Here is a 22,893-nt window from a genome sequence, read left to right as displayed (position 1 = left end):
ATTGCAACATTTATTTTCAGTGTAATCTTTGTACAATGTGTGCATGAATTGGCTGCTTTCTCATGTTGACTAGCCTTTATTTTCATATGCAGTTGGTCCAACACGTGAAAGTTTCTCTGAGGTAAACATTGACATTGCTCAACCATCTTCTTAACTTTCACTTGATACTGACAAACATTTTGCTTCTGGAACATTCAGTCGGCCATTCTATCTTCTTGCCATCATGCACTTACTTTTTCCTTTCTGTCGCAAACCTTCACAAAATGGTTCTGTTTACCACAGCCATTGCACATCTGTCTGATGGCGGGACATTTACCTGCATGTGGAAACACCATTCCACATCTGAAACACAGCTTCTTTTTCCATGGATACATCACCTTGTGTCCTTCAGCTTTGTGTTTTGACTTACTTTTCATGTTCATGATTTATTCACTGGGGGCACCTCTGGCCACCACTTCAGCAGCTTGTCGATCACAATGCTCTTCAGCTCTGGCTGGCATGAGAACTCTCTTCAGACTAAGAGTTCCTGTCAGCATTCTTTGCCTGAATGAATCTCACAGGCACCTGTCAAGAACTCTGAGATGTATTGCTTCTTCATTAAATTAATTGAATCTGCAGTGTTTTATGAGTGTATCCAGTCTCTCAACAATTCATGTATAGTTTCACCAACACTTTGTCATTGTTGACTGAAAATGTACCTTTCCAAATCTATATGTGGCACTGGCTTCTTTGATCTGACAATGGGTAACTTCATCAGTTCGCTGCATTTTCATTATGACTTCTTTTACACCATCACCAGCAAGAGTTTTATGGTACTTTATCATCTTTTTGTTATCTATTTCTTACAACTCATCAATTAAATCATCAAATTTCTTCCAACCCATCAATGAAATCATCAAATGTGGGTCCTGGCAGAATGCAGGTGTTGGTGTAAACCCTGACATGAGAAGACTATTGAATTGTAAGGGAAAATTAAAATAAGTTGGTGAGACTAGACGAAACCTAACCTCACTACTTTCCCCAGAACTCACCTTAGGGTGCAATCCTCATTAACAGCACCACCCTTAAAGAAGCCTGACATGTCAATTGTGAACACCCTGTCCATGGGCACAGTACAACATGATATGTGCTTAACTGCAGGATGAAGATTTCTATGATCAACCATGAATATCCCTCTATCACATTTGTAACAGGTATTAGTAACTAAGTATCGTGAAGTTATTGGCCAAGTCCTTTAACATTTTTCAAAGCCCCAAATCTCAAATCACTCCTCATCAATACTCATGTGCAGTTTCCCACTCTGACATTCAGCCATTTGGCCCATTATTTTGTCCATGGTGAAATCAAGACTTGTGTTACCACAAGCAATGCCCTGTGATGTCATTTTATGTTGCGTTATGTTATGTTATGTTATGTTATGTTATGTTATGTTATGTTATGTCATGTAATAAAAGAGTCAGCATATAGAGTGCACAATCACCAAAGATCTCTAGTCACTGTAGAAGGTGGAATATTTCAAATGGTATATAACAATTTTGCTGGGCACAAAGTCATGCAGGACATATGACAGTGCCAGGAACCACAATCACTTGCATAAGGGGCAGTTTCCCAGGAATCAATGTATTGAAGTGCAGGGAAGTAGTATGGATGAGGATACAGACATAGTAAATAGTGGGCTAGGCATAGTGTGATATCCAATATACACTGTGTGTTGAGTCTTTTAAATACACTCATGATAAGCGTAACATGGCCAAAGGTAGATTGTAGAGAAAATGACTAAGGGGGGGAACACGTTTACATGACTCAGCTCACATAATCAGGCAGACTAATGGCACATATGGTGATGAACACAATGCTGGAGGTATGTTAGAAAACCCTGGAAAATACTTTAACACTCTATTTGTGGTGCTTGCTAGGCCTAGACATACTCAAACAGTTTCTCTTGCATTTGAGTATGAAATGGCTGAGCTTAGTCAGTCACGGCACTCATAGGATCCGATTTCTCTGTATGAAATCATCTTCAAACTGAAGCTGTACAATTTCTTGGTTAAAGACTTTTGAGCAGGAATCTCTTCCTACATCTCCTTCATCTCTGTCTTCTCTGATTTTGTTGTGTAGGAAGTCAAATGATGAGCAACAGCTATGGAGTTGTCTGCCACAAACTGATTATCCATAATGGTATTCCACATTTTGGGAATCGTAGGCTCATGGTCATTAAAATATTTGGAGTACTCTTTTCTTTTCAGGTTGTAAGTGTTTATCAGTGATGTTCGAGTAAGTGTTTGTCTCACTGAAGATACAAAACTGTTCACTCTTCCAATGGAAATTACAGGTCTTAGAAATCTAAAACAACACTTTGTGTAAAGTTTTCCTTTAGCTTTGTATTTCCCACAACAGTACTTTCCACATCTATGTGTTTGAAAGCACAGAACTTGCTGTTTCAGGCCTTTTTCATTGTCACTTACTTTCCTATAAAGGAGAGTACCAAGTCACCACTGCCTATTCCAAATTTTGGGGTATCTTTGATACAAAGCAGCATATGAATCTGAGGATCACTTCTTTCTTGGTACTTTTTATGAGAAAATAAATCAGTGGAGGAGGAGTTTTTGTTGAGATGAAGGATAGCATTGCTTAAAATCTAGACTTAAAATATATACAAGCATTTGCAGGAGATCTGCCCCGAGTGTGGACCTAAAGATAGTACTTGTAAATGCCCTTTGTGAATTTCAAAAGTCGTAAACTTAAACTTTTGGTCTCAGCTTAGTCCAGAAATCTAAGCTTACCTTTGTGAATTGGGCCTTAAGTATTTGGCCGGTTGTGTCAATGGCTGTATCAGTGTGTGTCTGTGTGTGCCTACATTGGTGTGTACCTGTGTGTCAATGAATGTATTGGTGTTTAGCTGAATGTTTCAATGTCTGTATTAGTGTGTGAATGGGTGTGCCAGTGGCTGTATTAGTGTTTGGCTGGGTGTGTCAGGGCCTGCGTTGGCATGCCGCTGGGTGTGTCATTTGGGTTTTTGATTGTTTGGCTGGGTGTGTCAATAGATCTATCAGTCTGTGCCTGCTGTGTCAGTGACTGCATCATTGTGTTGCTGGGTGTCACATTAGCTGCATTAGTGTTTGACAGGATGTGTCAGTGGCAGTATCAGTGTGTATCTGGATGTGTCAGTGTCTACATCAGTGTGTGCCTAGGTGTGTCAGTGCCTGCACTGGTGTGTCCCTGGTTGTGTCAGTGGCTGCATTATTGTCAACGAGTATGCTAGTGGATGTATAAGTGAATAAATGGATGTGTGAATAGTTTTCTAGGTTCCGTTCTCAGCAGTGTCTGTTACTGTGCAGGTATAACACTTTTGGATTCATATGTGTTTTTCTGAGACTACACATGGGTGTATAGGTGTGACAGTTATGCAGTGTGAAATATGCATTGTAAGTCTGACACTGTGGATTTATAGATGCATTTATGAGTGACGGCATTCATAAGTGACAAGGTGTATATGTACCTGAGAATATATGTTAGTGACTGTATAAGCGTCTCTGTAGCTGTATCAATAGTTGGCTGTATCAGTGTATGACTGCCTGTCTTAGTAACTCTAGCGGTCTCGAAATGGGTATGTAAATGCTTCTACAAATTGCTGGCTGGCTGTGTTAGGGGTTGTTGGCATATATAATTGTCTGTGGTAGTGGTTCTGTTTCTTTTGGGTACATAACTGCTGTCTTGATGTGTGAGTAAATGTGCAAATGTCTTTGTCACCATGTGACTGTATGTGTTGAGGCCCTATGGTTTTGTCTGAGTCATACGTAAACCCACTCCCACCAGCCCTGCATGGTCTGATTTCCTGCTACCGCCCTCCATTTAGGTTGACATCCCTGCCCACTACTCCTGCCTTTCCTTGCCTAATTCCAGGCCCCATCACTGGCCTCCTGCTTAGCCTCTGTGCTTAGCTTGTTTCCCCTACCCTCCTTCATTTGCCCTCCAATTTCTGTGTGCATGCCCCAGCTCCCTCCTTTTTGCCCACCATGTTCCATAGACCTGCCACTACACCTCTAATCTACTAGGTGTTCTGTTGAGCTGCCACTGCTCCTTCTACCTGACCAGCATGATCAGATGACTGCTGCCTGTCCCTGCTACCCCTACACTGCCTGTCTGAGTTCCATGCCACTATCCCCTCCATCCTGTCCTTCATGGTCCTTTTTTTGCCACTCCTGTCTGCCCTAAATGCTCTGTTGTGCTGCAACTGCTCCTCCTGCCCTCCCTGTGGTCTCTTGTGAATCCTTTACTCCTACCCTCTCTTGTTAATGTCCAGCCCCTTCTCCCTTCCTTCTGCCCTCCACTTTGTGCATGCCCCTGACCCCTACCTCTAGCCCACCATTGCTGTTGTGCTGCCTCCAACCCTCTGCTTGCCATGCATGCTCTTCTGTGCTGCCACAGTCGTAGGACTCCTGTTATCAGAACAAGACTGCTGGACTAGGGATGGCAACACCATACTGTTGGAAAATGGGTTATTGGTAAGGGCAGGTAAGTACCTACACTTAGCAATAGGCCACTAACCTCCACTTAGGTCCAGTTAGGTCTCAGTAAATTAAACCCAGCTCATCCCTTGGTACCTTGGCAACGAGCAACAAGGCTTAACTTAGGAGACAGAGTGTAAAGCATTAAAATATCACAAAACAGTAATTAAGTAAAACACAGGAAAATCCAAAATCAATTTATAAAAAGGGATTCTATTTTTTCTTTAAAATGGCACAAAAACTAATAAAATCGGATACGGAGAATCGGCGATATGAAATTTTAAAGAATTAATGCTTTCTAGCGCATAGAAGCAGCTAGCACTTACAGGGTTAAAAAAGGTCACACTGGAAATTAACAAAGTCCAGCGATAAGGCCACCCACGAGGTAACACTGTTACACTTACTTTCAGAAGTGTTTGATTCAGGAAAGTGGTCCACAGCACCAGCCAAGGGTTCAGAGGCTCTGGTGTGCCTCTTGGGGTCTGGGACGACAACTCCCACAATGCACCTCTTCAACTTATGGAGTTGCTCCAAACTTCTCCAAACTTCTGGATCTTCTTGTGTCCTTTTTGTGTCCTTGAAGTGTCCACAACTTGATCGAAGGTTCCAGAAGCTCTGAGTTGCTCCTTGGGAGTTGGGATACAATTTTGTTGCTCGTTGCCAAGCTACCAAGGGTTGAGCTAGGTTTAATTTACTGAGACCTAACTGGACCTCAGTGGAAGTTAGTGGCCTATTGCTAAATGTAGGTACTTACCAGCCCTTACCAATAACCCATTTTCCAACACATAGTTTGTGGGTGACTTAGTCAAACCCACACTGTCTTGGAAGCTGTTGGCCCAACTCATTCGGCTAGCCAGGAGCACCTCACCAAAACCTGAAACAAAAGGTGATTAGTGGCACCCTGAAACATGACACTCTGTGGCTTCTCAGAGGAAGTTGTGGTTGACAAGTCTCACCTCTTTCTCTCCTTAGCTAAAGGTTTTGTACACACACACATATGCCAAAGAAAGAGATGCAGCGTGGTTTTCAATACATTTATTGAAAAGACTCCAAACCGCTATTAAAATATAGGAGTTACAATTATTAGGAGAATGAGACTTGACAGGATTAGATTGGCGGTGACCAGCAAGAAGAAAATAAGCAGTCCCAGCATATTGAAATATTATACAGATATGAATTCTATCTAACCCCTAACTCCTAAGTGAGAGAAAGTGGTGATAGCCCAATTTGTCCATACTTAGTCCATTAGAGGATCACCCACCCCCATTACCTGGAATATAGGGGTCTGCCAGCCATGTCCTGGCTAGTTGTACAGACAGGGCTTAAGTCAGCAATGAAATGGCATGCAGCGTGAATAGAATCCTCACCGGAATGACCTCTCTGTTGTCTGATTGGCTGTACAGTGTTTTTTATATATAAACATATTTCTGTTCCTGAGGAGGGCATGTGTTTAAGTGTTGGACTGTTTACATACTCTTGTGGAGACAATTGCTAGCTGGATTATCATGTACTGTTCTTGTCAACTTTGGACAGAGGTACATGTTGAAATGTCGTCCACAGAATAAAAATAACAATGTTTTTGCAGAATCAAAAAGTTACAGCTGTTTACAAAATAAAAACATCCCAGTTGAAAACAGGCTAACTAATAATGAATTAAACTGAATAAATGAAATCAAAATATATACCTAGGTGAATGGGCAGAGGATGTAGGCTTAAGCTAAACTAAAATATGTGTGTGCAAGCAGAGTGTAAAATGAACCCATGACACCCTGCACATTGTCAGAACTAGAGTGCAATTATAAACTAAGAATGCTCTTAATACTTAAAACACTAAAAGCATGTTAAAATATACAAGAAGGAGCTAAAGGGCCTCATTACAACATTGGCGGTTAAAGACCGCCAGGGTTGTTTTGACGGTTGTACCGCCAACAGGTTGCCGGTACAATCTGCCTCATTACGACCGCGGCAGTAGCGTCGCGGTCGCACCGCCAGGACCGCCGGTTTACCGCCATGGTTGTTCCAGCGGTTTTAATCCTCCAGGGTAGCGGTGCTTGCAGCGCTGCCCAGGGGATTACGAGTCCCCTTCCTGCCAGCCTGTCCATGGCGGTAGAGACCGCCATGGAAAGGCTGGCGGGAAGGGGAGTCAGGGGGCCCCAGGCACAGCCCCACCCTGCTTTTCACTGTCTGCACAGCAGACAGTGAAAAGCACGACGGGTGCAGCTGCACCCGTCACACGCCCGCAACACCGCCGGCTCCATCAGGAGCCGGCTCCCATGTTACGGCTGACATCCTCACTGGGCCGTCGGGCGGAAACTCTGTTTCTGCCCGCCGGCCCAGCGGGGATGTCATAATGGGGCCGGCGGGATTGCGGCCGCATTGGCGGCCGCTCGGCGGTTAAACCTAGGCGGGCGGCGGAGGCTGTAATGAGGGCCAAAATGTCTAAGACGACAAGCAAGGCAGGCCAATAGGCAGGCCAATTTAAAGAGCAATTTAGTTTAAAAAAAAATACCAATCAACAAATTGAACAATAATTAGGGTTGTATTGGAAGTCTCCGATATCAGCGATGGAAGCTAAGAAGGATTACACCTCAGCAGGTGACAAGTTGACCAGCATGTTAAATGAAGGATCCACAGAGCATAGGTTCGCAGAAGCCTCAACTATAGGAGTGGCTGAGGAGGCTTCTTCGAAGAAGCCAGGAAATCCACTAGTGGTGGCTCACAGGGTACTTCAAGTATCAATCGCAGTCTCAATGGACATGTGCGTGAGTGAGCTCTCAACGAAAACATTAACAGATCCGTGTCCACAGAAGGTACAGGCTGCACAGCAAGACACACCTTTGGTGCACACTCGAACAAGCACCACGAGCAAAGGACAACTGGCTGCGCACAGAACAGTATTGGTCAGAATGTCAATGACTAATTCAGCTCAGGTTCCTCCAGCAGTAAAGCTCTGAAGTACTGCATTATGCGATTACAGCACAGTTGGGCTGGTGGGGGTTCCATTAGTCCGCTTTGTTGAGATGGGACAGCCATTGCATTTCAAAAGTGGCAACAGACTGTATGCCTCCAATCAATGGCAAATTTATTGGAAATCCACCAAAGACACTTGAAAAAACTGAACGTATTGCTGAAGATATCATTCCAAATACAGTCTGGAGAGTGCTGACAAATCCACACCCAACAGCCTTAAAAAAGTCCACAATTCCTGCACTATAGGATGTATTGAAAATTCTGCTCACCAACTCTTGAAAATGATTGGAAAAGTTGGTATTTAATAAAAGGGATGTATCTCTGCTGATGGCCTTGCTAGTTGGAGGTCATAGGTCTCTCTGACTTATGTCAGAGTCCATTGTTTTTGAAACAATAGCGCTTTTAGTCTGCTCAGAATGTCAACATTTACATTTGAATAAGCAATGTGCTGCCACAGTTCTGCTACTTTTGTTTCTCATGTGGTGGGACACAACACATGGCTGCAGCAAGTTACAATTTGAGAAACTGTATCCACTATTCCTGTCTTCATTCCACTACAGCCTTGACTATTCAGCATCACATAACTTTCATTTGAAAGTATCTGAAATACTGGATGAATCAAAGAGACAGGAGTACCCTTCAGATACCATGACAAATTTGCTTTGGCAGCATTACAAGTTCAGTGCAAGGACACCTGCTTGCAAATCATAGAATGATTAACAGTAGTCTTACATTCAGACATTTGTAAGTGAAAGGCAACTCTCATACCTCGTGGTGTAACTGTCCCCCACAGCTCAAACCTGGCAACTGCAAATTGTTTCAAACACCTGCTAAACTGAAATGTGGAGATGGGTAGCTTAGTCACCCTGTGCATTAGCCATACCACTGATAGAATTTCTGCTATAGTAAAAGGCAATTTTTCCAATCCCTCAATGTTAAGCATGATGTAACTCACTTCTTTTCTAGCCATCATCTGTTGTCTGGTCAAATGAAAGGAGTGAAATAACTCAGTAGATTTGACATGCTGCCAGGGCACATGGTCACTTTTAAGAACCTTCAGTTTCCAATCCAAATGCATAATCGACCTAAGTTGACTCTGTCCACGATGTAAAAATGACATATCATTCTGAATGATGTCTATTGCAGATGACACTAGGGTATTTAGCATGTAAATGTAGTTGCACAATGTGTTCATACCATTATCAACAATGGCTAAAGCCTTTTCTATGTTTTCTTTATCAATCTGCCTTAAATATGCAGCAGCTTCCATTTGGGAAAGCTTCCAAATTTCATTATGTATGGCTTTTAGAGAAAGTGTTTGAGTGTGTTTCTCTGCGGCCCAACAAAAAATTCTTTTAGGTCGACCTCTTCTGAAAGGACACTAAGGTGTCCTTTGACAGCTGTTAATGTGGAAGAGCGTAACCACTGTTGGCAATGTTTACTGACACTACGGGCCTTTTTTAAGAAAAGGGATGCTGCATCCACTGCAGTGCTACGTTTCATGTGCTCCTTAGCGCCCACCCTAATGCCACCATGTGTGTGCCGTATTTAATATATGGTGCACCATAGCAGTAGTTAGGGAACTAGCATCAACTTTTTTGATGCTAGTTTGGTGCTTTGCAGGATTAGCGTAAAAAATGTTGACACTAGTCCTGCAAAGCACATTGAGCCCCATTATAAATAATGGTCTGCTTCCTTTTAATGACTGCTCTGTGCAGGAGTTAAAAATGCCGCAAAACATAGCAAAAACAAATGGGGGAATGCCTCCCTTGCATACATTATGCCTGGCACAGGCATAATGTGAAGCAAGGGGTTACAAAGTAGAACAATGCATGCATTGCACCACTTTGTAAGTCTGGCGATGCAACATTTAGTGTACAAAAGTGATCCTAATGTGGTGCAAGGAGGCTCTAGGCCCTCTTGAATCTGGGCCTATATTTTGGAATGATACCTAAGTGTTGAACTGTGACGTCACGAGGATCCAGTCGGGTTGCTCTAAAACCCAGTGTGGAACTTACAAAATGTGTCGGACATCCATTTGTGCCCACTGGCCACAATAACCACCAGCTTGGATGTGAAAGTGAGGAATTAAAAGTACCATTCTGGACCCAACTTGTGAACTGCTCTTTGGTGATATTTGAAAGTGTCTGGCAATTGTTCAATTTTGCCACTGTCGTGACACTGGGCGCATGCACTCAGGGCAAGTTGTTTGCTGAACTGTGTCATTCTGAAATATTACTTGAAAAGGAATCAGCATGCACTTAATGAAACTTTCCTACCCTATATTTGCCAGTCACTTGCTCCCCTTACATGAAAATCAACAAAGTTTTTCCAAACTTCTTAGCCCTCAATGGCCAGCCAGGAAACAAAGGAATCTGAATAAATTAATTTTAAGTTCATTAGCAATATTTTGTATCACTTTATAAGGATGTAATTTAAAGTAATATGACTGCATTTTTAACATGGTTCGCAGAAAAATATGCAAGCTTTTCCACATATTGTTTTGGAACTCCCCACTGGAGGAGTCGTACAATGCTCCTATTGAGTGTAATTAAAAACTGATCTTGGGGTACTAGCTCATTACAGAAAGTGATGTCCATAAAGGTGGTAACAAAACATTTCCTCATAATTTGCTGTATTCATGTATGCATCTTCACTTTCAAATAGAATATGATATTCAAGCTCAGAAAGCATAGAAGCAACTGTTTTAACCTTTCAATTATCAGAAACAAGGTGTAATGAAACCATTCATAGAAACTTTGAAGATATATGAATTTGAATGACCTTAGTAGGACCGAATATATCATATGGTACTTTATCCCACACAGTCCCATCAGGAATTGGAATAACTGAAATGTTTACAGGGAACATGTTTCTTCTGACCTTATGAGAAGAAAGATAAGGTGTTAAAACCTCATCCACCAGTTCAACAGCAGGGCTTTCCTGAAGAGAGTAACCAATTATCAATAAAATTAAAATGATGACAAGCCCAATCCAAAGCAGGAAGGCAAGCAATGTTAGTAGTATCCACGGATAATGCCTTGGATGAACCAAGTAATTGTTTTTAAGCCAGTTATTAAGCTTACGTGCTGCTGAAACAGGTGTAGAGACAGATGAAAAGTTGTCAATGTTGTCAAATTAACCATAAGCTTTTTGTGCAAAGACAGGAGCTGGTGCAGAATTGGTGGATAGGCCTAATGGTGGTGGTTCATAATGAACTTCATCTGTCTATGTTGAACTGGAATAGTAGAGATCCATAGTCTGGATGTTTCTGATCAGTGAAGTGGTGACAGGAAGTAGCATAAGTTGGTTTTCCGTCATCCCCAAGCTTGGCGAGGCAACTGTAGCATTGGTACCTTCAGAAGCATTATTGACTGCTTGAAGAAGCATATCCCGTTGGGTAGTGAGGAAGGCTAGGGATCTAACCAGGAAACCTTGTGGTATATTGTGCAGGATCGGCCACATGGTGCAATTTGACTTTGTCAATTGAAACAAAATGGTTTTATTTAGAATCAGGCAGCGGTGGTATTATGACAGTTCTGGTACTTGAAATCTCCAGCACTGGAACCGGTGTTCTATAGGATAAGCCAAACTCCTTTTTTACAGCAATCTTTTCTCATACTAGATTCCCAACTTTAGGAATTCAACCGGTAGCTGTTGCAGTCAAATCCTTCATTCACAATTTGGTAGCATAGGCAGACAAATCACAGAATTGTTGTGTTTCCTGTAAAACAAGGACACATTTATTTATGCAAATGGTGTTTCTGTCACGACCGTGCCAGGGCTGTCAAGATCTGGGACATACATCGGTATCCCAAACAGGATCTCATAAGGGGGGCATCATCCTGTTGGAAAATGGGTTATTGGTAGGGCAGGTAGGTACCTACACATAGCAACAAGCCACTAACCTCCACATAGGTACAGTTAGGTCTCAGTAAATTAATCCCAGCTCAACCCTTGGTAGCTTGGCAACGAGCGTCAAGGCTTAACTTAGGAGACAAAGTGTAAAGCATTCAAATATCACAAAACAGTAATTAAATAAAACACAGGAAACAGTTTAAAAATCCAAAACCAATTTATAAAAATAGTTTATATTTTTATCTTTAAAATGACACAAAAACGATTAAAATCGGTTCAGGGGAACCGGAGATATGAATTTTTAAAGAATTATTACTTTTCTAGCGCTTAGAAACAAAAAGCGCCAATCGGGTCATCTGGTTGCACCTCGACCGGGGCAAAGTCAAACTTTCAGGCCGACCGCGATGGAGCCCTGCTCGGCTACAGGTCGCGGGAGGCCTCGGTTAAAAAGTTACCTTCTGACTTAGTCTTTATTTTGAAGTTTTTCTTCACCGGGACGAACCTGCCAGTTGAATCCGACCTCCTGGAGCCCTTGTCCGGATACGCGATGTGGGTTTCCTCGGTGGAGACTTTTACCTTCGGACTTAGTCGTTTTTTCGAGATGAAAATCCTTCGACCGGGGTAAACCTGGATCTTGATCCGACATCCATGGAGCCCTTCTCGGATACGATGGCTGGGAGGTCCCGGTCAACTTTTTACCTTCGGACTTAGTCTATTTTTTGGATGTTTTTCTTTACCGGGACGAACCACGAAGTCAGGCCGGGTCGCGGTTGAGGCAAGCCGGCTAGAATTTCCGCGGCGGGTCGGTCCCTCTCTGGAGCTTTTTTACAAAATTTGTCAAATCTTCTCCAAACTTCTGGGGCTTCACCCAGATGTTCTTTTAAGGTTCTTTTGGGGTCCACAGCTCACCCCAAGGGTCCAGAAGTTCTGTGATGGTCCTTGGGGAGTGCGGACTTTAACTCCCAGAATGCACCTGGCGCAAACTCCTTTTTGGCCACTGGACAGTGGTCAGCTGGTCGCTTTCTTCAGGAGTTGGTGCAGGGGACTCTGGTTAGCAATTTTTCACCTGTAGCAAAAAGGGAGTCCCTCCTTGAACCAGTTGAAGCCAGGCAAAGTCCTTCTTGTGGTGAAGCCCAAGTGTGCAGCTGGTGCAGTCCTTCTGAGTGCAGGTTCCAGGTGCAGGCCAGGGGTCCAGCAGGGCAGTCCTTCTTCTCCTTTAGTTCTTTTCTTGTTGAAATCTGGTAGGGATCTGAGGTGTGGGTGCAGGTCTGCCAGTTTTATCCTTGCTCCTGGGTGAAAAAGCAGGGGGGCCCTGGTTCTCCAATCAGGGACAGGGTCGTGCCCCTGTGATGACCACTTCCTGGGAAGTGTGGCAAAAATCCATCCCAGAAGGCAACAGTCTCTAAAAATCCAACATGGATGAATCTGATTTTTGGAGGTTACATCTGGCTGAGCCCACCCACTGGTGTGGCTAAAAATCATAAACACACCCCTCTCCTGCCCTCTCCTAATCTAATCAAGGGGGCACCTAATTGTCTGGGGTTGCAGGATGTGGGGGTGTTGCTGGGTGCTCCAAATGTCCTTCTCTGCCTTTGAAGACCAGTTTGGCCGCCCTCCCCCTTCCTGCCTCACCATCTGCTGAGGGGAGATTCTCTCCCCCAAGCACATTCCTTTGTGTGAAGCCCGGCCACTTCACACCTCATCAAGGCAGCCTGGCAGAAGCTGCTGCAGGCTGGCCAATCAGAGCACAGCTGCAAAAACAATGCAGAGCTGAAATTGGCAACTTTTTAGGTAAAGTCTAAACTTTTTACCTGGACAAGTTATATTAAATCCAACAACTGGAAGTTGTGGGATTTATTACAACAATCAATTTGATACCAAATTCTGGGTATGTAACATTTAAGGAGACTTTAAAATTTAAAATAAAGTCTGCCCATTCTAGCCTATGAAGGCCATTTACTTCAATGAGGGAAAAATGAATTTGGCTGTTTTTACCTCACCATGGCTTATAAATCTATTTTTATAAAGTCCCTGCTTATAGTTACATGGCACCCAGCCCTAGGGGCACATAGGGCACACCTTAGGGGTGACTTATATGTAAAAATAAGGTAGTTTAAGACTTTGGAAGTACCTTTAATTCCAAAGTCGAATTTGCATATAACTTTAATTTAAAAGCAGCCAGCAAAGCAGGCCTGCCTTTAAAATGACACTGGGCACCTCAGCAGTGCACCTAGGTGTGCACCACCTATGCTGTGGTCCCTAAACCTACATGCCCTACCATATACTAGGGACTTATAGGTAGGTTAACTTAGCCAATTATAATTAGCCTAATTTGCATATCCATTTTACACAGAGCACAGGCCCTGGGACTGGTTAGCAGTACCCAGGGCACCATCAAAGTCAGGAAAACACCAGCAAAAAGAGGAGAATGGGGGCAAAAAGTTATGGGGCCTCTGCAATCAGCCCTGTTTTCTCACACAACCCCCCCCCAGCCCACACGCCCAGGAGACTCAGCCCAACCCTTGGAGAGTCTTCCTGGCTTGTTAGGCGGGGAAGACAGTGAAGAAAACTGGCTGTCCCTTTACAGGGCCTACTCTGCCTTACATCCCCCTGTCAGGGTCACTCCCTCTGGGTAGTGAAGCCATCCCAACAGTAAAAGGACCCAACTCAAACTGAAACTTCCCTCTAGGGGGGTCTTCCTCCTTTCTCTCTGCCAACTTGGGTAGTGAGGTGCCCACCTCCCCTACTCCAAACTTTGCTAGGGCAACACCTAGCTTACCCAAAGAGGTCACCCAACACTTGAGCAACCCCACCATGACCAATAGGGTCAGGGGGCCTCCTTTGCTATTGGCCCTGGGGTCTGCCTCCCAGGCCAAGTACATTGCTGCCAGGAAGGCTAGCACCCAGCAGAGGCTACTGACAGCTGTCAGTACCCAGAACCACACCCTAAGCTCTCCACTGACAGGTGGCTGAGCTGCTTTAGGGGCATCTTTGCAGTCCCGGCACCCCTCTTGCTGTCTAGAGTGGGGGGCTACCACCTCCTGTGGCAGACACCCTCCTTCCACTCTCCCTTCTGTCAGTGCAGGGGCAACACCTTGCATCTGGACAGCTGCCTGACTACTCAGGACTTCCTTGGGGTCAGGTGAGGCCTCACCAGTGCCAACTCTGGGCTCCCCCCCTACTGGGGCAGAAGGCCCTTGGCTCCCTGGAACTCTCTTTAAGAGTGGCCTACCCTTCCTTTTCTTCTTTCCTTTTCTTGGGGACCCCTGTCTCCTAACTGTAGGGACTGACTCCCCAGGACTTTGGGTTGGGGGGGCGCCCTGGGCGACCACCCCATCTGTGACCAGACTCACCTCTGGGAGGTCATTGCCCAGGATACAATCTAGGGGGAGGTCAGCACTGACTACCACCCTAATCCAGTCAAGGATACCCTCCCTCTCTAGGGGCACTATGGCTACAGGTTTGGAGGTGACCTCCCCTGTGGCTATCCTGACTTTCTTTGTCTTTCCTGGGACATACATGTCTGGCGTCACTAACCGGTCACTCACTATAGTGTGACTGGCACAGGTGTCCCTCAGGCCAGTGGTAGGGATCCCATTCACTTGAATGTGGTGGAAGTGCCTACTCCCACCCTCAGGGATCACCAGCTTACCATCTGGTCCTGTCTCCCAGCACAATGCTAGGAGGACTTCATCATCTGAGGAATCCTCCTCTATGGCTACACTGGACAGCCCAGTGCTAACCACCTTCCTTGGACAGGCTGCATCTCCTCTGAAGTGACCTGTCTGCTGACAGTCAAAGCAAGCCCTACTGTCCAAGAGTTTTTTTAACCCTGGGTCTCCCTGTCTCTGCTTGTCAGAGTGGGAGTGGGATTTACTCTCCTCCTTCTTAGGGTTCTGGGGTACAGAGGGAGTCTCTGTGGTGGGCTTACCACCTCCCTCCTTAGGTTTTTGGGGACCTGTCCCCCCCTTCTTGGAGTCTCCCCCCTGGGACTTGACAACCACCCTGGTTCTCAACCACTCATCAGCTGCCTCCCCTAGCTCTCTAGGGTTGGTCTGCTTAGAGTCCACTAGATGCTGGCGTAACCTTTCTTGGGTACAATTGGTCAAGATGTGCTCTCTCATGATCAGATTGTATAACCCCTCATAAGTATCTACTTTGTTACCAATAATCCAGCCCTCTAGTGCCTTTAGTGAAATGTCCACAAAGTCAACCCAAGACTGGGTACTGACCTTCTGGGTGTCCCTGAACTTCATTCTATATTGCTCTGGGGTCAGACCAAACTTCTTGGCTAAGCACATCTTCATACTAGGGTATGAATCTGCCTCCTCCCCCCTTAAGGTCAGAAGCCTATCCCTCCCTGAGTTGGGGACCAACTCCCACAAAAGGGAACCCCAGTATTGAGGCCTAACCCTTCTCATTTGGAGTGCCCTCTCAAAGGCCCCCAGCCACTTATCTATGTCATCCCCCTCTACATAGGCAGGAACCACCCCTTTGGGTAATCTGGGGCAAACTCCCCCACCCATGGACACCTCAGCTTCTTTATCGCTGCTTCCATCTCTTTTCTCTTTGTATGCCCACTTTTTCTTTTCTAGGGCCAGCTTCTCTGCTTCCAAAGCTATGTATGCTAGCTGGGCCTCCAGCTCTCTTTCTCTGATGGATGGGTTCTCTCCTCCTGAAAGGACCCCCTTCCCACCACTAGCTTTGGGTCTGCCCCTAGTGACTGTATTTACTGAGGACCGTTCTTCCTCATCCTCACTTAGGCTCAGATGCCTTCCCTCCCCTGAGTGGTTAGAGCTTGCATCCTCCCTTCTTTCTCCCTCCTCTGGAGCTTCTTCTGACTCTACCTCTTGGGCCTCAGCCCATGCTGTCAGGGATGTGATCAGGATTTGCTTCCTGAGATCAGTGGTTGCAGGCAACCCTCTTTCAATACACAACCCCCTAAGCTGGACTACTGTCAGTGTGGGTAGGCTAGCCAGATCAAGCTCCATGGTTCCCTAGTTTTGTGTCAACAAAAACTTTTTGCAAAAATTGGAAACAAGAATTTAGAAAAATTACAAAAATTCAATAATTGAAATTAATCCAAATTAAAAATTAAAAACAATTTTTGCACTAGGACAATTTAAAGGATTTTTAATTTGTTTTACCTAAAACTGTAACGTGATATTGAACACAAGTACAGGATCCCGTCGCTGCTTCCAATTATGTTGGAAAATGGGTTATTGGTAGGGCAGGTAGGTACCTGCACCTAGCAACAAGCCACTAACCTCCACATAGGTACAGTTAGGTCTCAGTAAATTAATCCCAGCTCAACCCTTGGTAACTTGGCAACGAGCGTCAAGGCTTAACTTAGGAGACAAAGTGTAAAGCATTCAAATATCACAAAACAGTAATTAAATAAAACACAGGAAACAGTTTAAAAATCCAAAACCAATTTATAAAAATAGTTTATATTTTTATCTTTAAAATGACACAAAAACGATTAAAATCGGTTCAGGGGAACCGGAGATATGAATTTTTAAAGAATTATTACTTTTCTAGCGCTTAGAAACAAAAAGCGCCAATCGGGTCATCTGGTTGCACCTCGACCGGGGCAAAGTCAAACTTTCAGGCCGACCGCGATGGAGCCCTGCTCGGCTACAGGTCGCGGGAGGCCTCGGTTAAAAAGTTACCTTCTGACTTAGTCTTTATTTTGAAGTTTTTCTTCACCGGGACGAACCTGCCAGTTGAATCCGACCTCCTGGAGCCCTTGTCCGGATACGCGATGTGGGTTTCCTCGGTGGAGACTTTTACCTTCGGACTTAGTCGTTTTTTCGAGATGAAAATCCTTCGACCAAGGTAAACCTGGATCTTGATCCGACGTCCATGGAGCCCTTCTCGGACACGATGGCTGGGAGGTCCCGGTCAACTTTTTACCTTTGGACTTAGTCTATTTTTTGGATGTTTTTCTTTACCGGGACGAACCACGAAGTCAGGCCGGGTCGCGGTTGAGGCAAGACGGCTAGAATTTCCGCGGCGGGTCGGTCCCTCTCTGGAGCTTTTTTACAAAATTTGTCAAATCTTCTCCAAACTTCTGGGGCTTCACCCAGATGTTCTTTTAAGGTTCTTTTGGGGTCCACAGCTCACCCCAAGGGTCCAGAAGTTCTGTGATGGTCCTTGGGGAGTGCGGACTTCAACTCCCAGAATGCACCTGGCGCAAACTTCTTTTTGGCCACTGGACAGTGGTCAGCTGGTCGCTTTCTTCAGGAGTTGGTGCAGGGGACTCTGGTTAGCAATGTTTCACCTGTAGCAAACAGGGAGTCCCTCCTTGAACCAGTTGAAGCCAGGCAAAGTCCTTCTTGTGGTGAAGCCCAAGTGTGCAGCTGGTGCAGTCCTTCTGAGTGCAGGTTCCAGGTGCAGGCCAGGGGTCCAGCAGGGCAGTCCTTCTTCTCCTTTAGTTCTTTTCTTGTTGAAATCTGGTAGGGATCTGAGGTGTGGGTGCAGGTCTGCCAGTTTTATCCTTGCTCCTGGGTGAAAAAGCAGGGGGGCCCTGGTTCTCCAATCAGGGACAGGGTCGTGCCCCTGTGATGACCACTTCCTGGGAAGTGTGGCAAAAATCCATCCCAGAAGGCAACAGTCTCTAAAAATCCAACATGGACGAATCTGATTTTTGGAGGTTACATCTGGCTGAGCCCACCCACTGGTGTGGCTAAAAATCATAAACACACCCCTCTCCTGCCCTCTCCTAATCTAATCAAGGGGGCACCTAATTGTCTGGGGTTGCAGGATGTGGGGGTGTTGCTGGGTGCTCCAAATGTCCTTCTCTGCCTTTGAAGACCAGTTTGGCCGCCCTCCCTCCTCCTGCCTCACCATCTGCTGAGGGGAGATTCTCTCCCCCAAGCACATTCCTTTGTGTGAAGCCCGGCCACTTCACACCTCATCAAGGCAGCCTGGCAGAAGTTGCTGCAGGCTGCCCAATCAGAGCACAGCTGCAAAAACAATGCAGAGCTGAAATTGGCAACTTTTTAGGTAAAGTCTAAACTTTTTACCTGGACAAGTTATATTAAATCCAACAACTGGAAGTTGTGGGATTAATTACAACAATCAATTTGATACCAAATTCTTGGTATGTAACATTTAAGGAGACTTTAAAATTTAAAATAAAGTCTGCCCATTCTAGCCTATGAAGGCCATTTACTTCAATGAGGGAAAAACGAATTTGGCTGTTTTTACCTCACCAGGGCTTATAAATCTATTTTTATAAAGTCCCTGCTTATAGTTACATGGCACCCAGCCCTAGGGGCACATAGGGCACACCTTAGGGGTGACTTATATGTAAAAATAAGGTAGTTTAAGACTTTGGAAGTACCTTTAATTCCAAAGTCGAATTTGCATATAACTTTAATTTAAAAGCAGCCAGCAAAGCAGGCCTGCCTTTAAAATGACACTGGGCACCTCAGCAGTGCACCTAGGTGTGCACCACCTATGCTGTGGTCCCTAAACCTACATGCCCTACCATATACTAGGGACTTATGGGTAGGTTAACTTAGCCAATTATAATTAGCCTAATTTGCATATCCATTTTACACAGAGCACAGGCCCTGGGACTGGTTAGCAGTACCCAGGGCACCATCAAAGTCAGGAAAACACCAGCAAAAAGAGGAGAATGGGGGCAAAAAGTTATGGGGCCTCTGCAATCAGCCCTGTTTTCTCACACATCCTAAGAGCCTTCTGGGCAGATTATATACTGCTCTCTGGACCCATATGGGTGATGAAGACAACTACAACTAAGACCTAATACCTGTGCTCTTAAGGATTGCTTTAAGTCTTGGTTCTTCTGCTCCATAACAACATTTCCCTCAGGATGATATGGAGATGAGAAATAGAATTGACCAGCCATTGTTGCCCTGGCGTCCCTGAATGCTCCTGTGGCAAAAGCTGGGCCCTGATGTGAAGGGAATGCTCCAACTGCATATCTCCAGATGAAGACTTGCAAATCTTTAACAACAGCTTGGGCATCAGCCAATCACTGTGGCAGTACCCAAAGGAACCTACAACATGAATCAACAGTGACTACGGTGTTTTTGTATGCACCATCAGATTACAAGGAACCACAAAGTCCTGGTAGAGACATCGGAGTGGTTTATTGGAGGTAGGTGTTTGATTGTGGACTCTATAATTTGTTGATAGTTGTCACAGCAAAGGATATTCTGTTTGGTCTGTTTGCATAGACCTGGCTACTATTAGCATTTTTGTAGCAGGGAAGTAGTAGCCATCACACTAACATGGGCAGAAGCAACACTCTAATTTGCTGCTTTAATGAGATCTGATTGCTGAACTTGATTGTGGATTTGTTTTGAATACAATATTCTGGGCACTGGGGTGGTAGGTACATTTATCAGGGTATGCTTTTGGTAAAGGCTTGCCATCAACAAAGCTTTCACAGCAGCCAATTTCTCATTATTCAGTCTCGTAAGAGAGTGAGTAATTGCAGCAACAGAAGATATAGCTGCTGTGGACTTGGCAGCTTCATCAGCCAAAGTGTTTCCTACAACATGTATTCTTACACGTTGGTGGCCAAATGAATGAGTTACATGAGCTCTTGGTAGTCTGTCCTTAAGATCTGCTACCCTTCCCCACAAATTCTTGTGTTTGATGATGTTCCCATTAGAGTCTCTAAACCCATTCAGGCGCAAATTATGTAAGTAATCATTTTAGGACTGGACACAGTAATACGAATCACATACAATCCATGTGTACTGTTTGCAATCCGCATGTTCTAGCACCAAAATCATACCCATAACTCTGCAGGTTGTGTAGTGCAGACCCTTATTGTCTTCCTGTAGGTAAGTTGAGGGTGGAATGTACCATCCCTCATTACTCCGCTGCTCAAGCAGCGGACTACTGGTGTTTTGTACCTATAGCTGGTTGTGCTGAACCATCAGTGTAAGTGATTGTCCTATATTCATCATCATCAACACATAGCTTTATTCGGTTACTTTCAACCATAAAAGCAAAACAACCAACGTTTAAATAAAAGAGCAAATAAGAGTTAGATTAAAAAAGATAAGAAAGAGATAAAAACATATATGTCAGCCTTAAAACACATAAAATTATTTTCCTTAAAAAAGACACCTAACCCCCTAATACCTAACATTTAAATTAAACATGGGGTTTTCTTTCAGTCTAGGTGTGTATTTAAAATTTGGCAGCTAAAACACTTTAAGCATTTGGTCCTCATCATCATTGTTTCCCCAAAAGTTTTGTACGTATATGCCAAGCAGCTACAATATACTTGCTGACCGCACAAGATAGAGGGAGAGAAGTTTCCCTCATCATGATCCTTAAGGCAACAATACAGTGTCTTGTCCCCATATTACTGCACAGAGATCGTAACCACTTCCGACGCGCAATCAAATAAGCAGGGCATATAAACATGAAATGTACAATAGATTCCGAAATTTGATTGCAGCTCGGGCAAGTGTCAGGACTTGGGATCGTACTCTGCGTACTGCCATAGGACTTAAGAGGCAGACAACCATATCTGAACTGAATATATAGACTCTTACTTAATGGATCAAGAATTGTATCCATAAATGGTTCCAAATATGGATACCATTTAAAGTCAAAGAATTGTGACGTCAATCTGCCGTGTGTTGTGCACAGCAGATAGTTTTCCCTGACATGTATCCAGTAAACAGTTTTCAGATGATTCTTCTGATCCTTCCTTATACTTTCTAGATGACTCCAAAACTCACTAAGACCCAATCTATGAAACCATTTTGAGATGTGGTTAAACCAGGAAATGTTAAGTACATTTGGTCTGTCTAGAATGTCTTGAATAGACTCCTTGTATGTGGATAGCTCAGGGGTGGTCCATACACGGACCCAGAAAAGCAATGGTCGTAGGGCAATTACATCTGAAATGCGTGGTTGGTCGAGGTCCCAGAACATTGGCAGCAGTGGGGTACTGCGAGGACAGGCCAAGATTGACCTTACAAAGTTGTTTTCCCCCACTGCTAGCTTGCTAATGTTCGAGGGCCCCCAAATTTCTGCCCCATAGACGGCAGCGCTCTGTGCCTTTGCTCGGTAAATTTTAATAGTTGGAGTAATCACTCTCTCAGAGGTGGACTTGTGGAAGCGTAAAATGGCCCCAGATCTCTGTGCCAGAAGAGCTAAGCTTTTATCGATTTGGGGCCCCCAATACAGGTTGTTGCTAATTCTCACCCCCAAATAATCTATGGAGCTTACCATACCTAGGGGGGTTCCATTATAGAAAATTGAGTATCTCTTTGTGGGACCACAGCCCAGGGTCATGAGTTTGGTTTTGCTGTGGTTGAGTTCAAGCCCATAGTCAACACAGAATGAACTAAACTTATCCACAAGTACCTGGAGACCCATAGGAGTTCTGGAGATCAGGAGGGAATCATCAGCAAATAGCAAAATTGGAATTTTATGGTTATTCAAGGATGGAGCATCATTTTGGCAGTTGGTAACGACTTGCACCACCTCATTGATAAACAATGTAAATAACGTTGGGGCAAGAACACAGCCCTGACGCACTCCTCTCCTAATCTCTATTTTATCGGTGAGTTCCCCCTGATTACCCCATCTAACTTGTGCAAATGTTTTTTCATGTAATCTTTTAATTAAATGCACTAAGTTTCCTGGGGTACCGATTTTATTTAATACTCCCCAAAGTTTCTCTCTTGGGACAAGATCAAATGCAGATCTCAGATCTACAAAGGCAACATAAAGTTTTTGCTTGTATAGAGTGACATACTTCCAAAATAATAATGACAGTCTGAAGACTTGGTCCATGGTATTAGTTTTGGGCCGAAAACCGGCCTGTAAGGGGGATAAGATTTGGTTGTCTTGGATCCAATCGATAAGCCTATTTAAGACTTACTTAGCAAACGTCTTCTGAAGGATGTCAATAAGGCTGATTGGACGGTAGTTTGCAGGTGAACCTACATCACCCTTTTTATAAATCGGTATTATTTCTGCGCCACGCCAAGAATCTGGAATAGGGCTACCAGCTGCTATGGCATTAGACAATAAATTGATGTACCATGCCCATATCTTTGGTTCTGATTTAAACAGGTCCCCTGGGATCTTATCTGGACCAGGGGCTTTTGCTGGCCTCAAAGAATTGATTGCAGCTATTGTTTCGGCTAAGGTAAAAACAATGCTCTCAGTTGAGGTCATGTTAACAGCCCAACACTCATCGTATCCAGGATCCACCGGAGCTTGCGGTGCGGGCAGAGCGTATATTCCAGAAAAATAGGACACCCATCTTTCGGGCTGTATATACATACCGATATCATCATTGCCCCTTTTCGCACTAGAGGTCAACAGCCGCCAGAAGGAACTATCTTCTTTGTATTTGACTGCTGCAAGCAGCTTCTGCCATATCTCATTATCCCAGTCTTTTTTTGCTTGTTTCAGGGCGTTAGCATACCTACGTCGGGCCTCTTTAATAGCCACTTGAGTAGAGTTTTTTACAGCCTTGTTTAGATTAGATCTTGCTCGCACACAGTCTTGATTATACCAATCCCTACGGGGGGTATCAGCTGGT

The sequence above is a fragment of the Pleurodeles waltl genome, chromosome 5 (genome assembly GCF_031143425.1).
Source record: "Pleurodeles waltl isolate 20211129_DDA chromosome 5, aPleWal1.hap1.20221129, whole genome shotgun sequence".
NCBI lineage: Eukaryota > Metazoa > Chordata > Amphibia > Caudata > Salamandridae > Pleurodeles > Pleurodeles waltl.
The sequence above is the reverse complement of the archived record's forward strand: the minus strand, read 5'-3'. Positions refer to the sequence as shown.